We start from the raw sequence: 1,690 nt of genomic DNA on the forward strand, positions 1-1,690 counted from the left end.
TCTGAACAAAAGACAGGATGGTCATATCTAGAACGTCTCTGATCATAAATTTGCTGGATCAGGACTAATCTGGGACAAAACAACAACAGGAAGGAAGGACACATTAGATAATGTAGTCCTAGATATATTATGCTTGAATAAAAGACAGGAGGGGCATCTGACTGCAGCAAAAAATGCATCAATGAAGTCAGCCTGACCTATTGCCAGATGTGCTTCTTTCAGTTTTCATCTACCAAATCCACTTTGTTCGGCTATTGTAGAAGACACTTGCCCAAGGTGCCACACAGTGGGACTGAACCCAGAATCATGTGGTTGGAAAGCAAGCTTCCTACCACTGTTTCTGGTCAAAGTGCCACGTTGAGAAACTGAGAAAGGAACTACATGTTTGAACAGGGGTGAGGGTGCAAAAAAAAGAGGGGAGAATTGAAGACGGACCCACCCACACAATGTATGTATATATATATATACTGACCCTGTTTTCCAGTCGGTCTACAAGGGATGCGAGACGATCGACCTGGGCCGTTAGGTGTTGCTCTGAAATAAAATAAGAGAGAGGACATACAAATGTAATTACAAAAACAAGAAACACAACAATCATAGATTGTTAATAGCAAAATTATTTTACTAAATTCTTTGTACATTTTCAAAATTAATTGCCATAAAGACTGGATTTCCAGAGAAATATGTCAACAAAATGTTTAATACAGAACTATATTTAAGAGATGAGGAATTATGTACATTATTTACAATTGACGGATATTTGTCCTCATCTTGTTTGTTGTTAACACAACGTTTCGGCTGATATACCCTCCAGTCTTCATCAGGTGTCTTGGGGAAATTTCGTACCTGGGTTCTCATTACTAAGGTATTTTTCAATGTTGCTAACTCTCCACTTAGAGATATAATAATCGATTCCTCTACTATTTATACATACACACGCTAATATATGACTTATAATCCCCAATCTTGTTTATACAACGACTGGGGCATAATTAGCCGGTATACAGCCCTTACTCGGTATTACCTGTGTCTTTGGGTTTGGTTGAATCCAATACCCTCGTTAACCTTATTATTATCATTATTAATATTATTCAGGTTACTGTTTGGAATCAAACTCCAAAGTTTTGGGGTTAAGAGCGTGGGCTACTTAAAACCCCAAGATTCAGAGTTCGATTCCAAGCAGTGACGTTCGTTCATCGTTTAACGTCCGCTTTCCATGCTAGCATGGGTTGGACGATTTGACTGAGGACTGGTGAAACCGGATGGCAACACCAGGCTCCAATCTAAATTTGGCAGAGTTTCTACAGCTGGATGCCCTTCCTAACGCCAACCACTCAGAGAGTGTAGTAGGTGCTTTTACGTGTCACCTGCACGAAGGCCAGTCAGGCGATACTGGCAACGGCCACGCTCGAAATGGTGTCTTTTATGTGCCACCCGCACAAGCCAGGCCAGGGGCACTGGCAACGATCTCGCTCGAAAATCCTACGGAGGCCAGTCAGGCGGTACTGGCGAAATAATAATAATAATAATAACAACATCGCAAGATACCTTAGGAATGAGAACCCAGGTTCGAAATTTCCCCAAGACAGCTGATGAAGGCTGGAGGGTATATCAGCCGAAACGTTGTGTTAACAACAAACAAGATGAGGACAAATATCCGTCTAATGTAAATAATGTAAAATGTTAAATT

The sequence above is a fragment of the Octopus bimaculoides genome, chromosome 30 (assembly GCF_001194135.2).
Source record: "Octopus bimaculoides isolate UCB-OBI-ISO-001 chromosome 30, ASM119413v2, whole genome shotgun sequence".
In the NCBI taxonomy this organism is placed as follows: domain Eukaryota; kingdom Metazoa; phylum Mollusca; class Cephalopoda; order Octopoda; family Octopodidae; genus Octopus; species Octopus bimaculoides.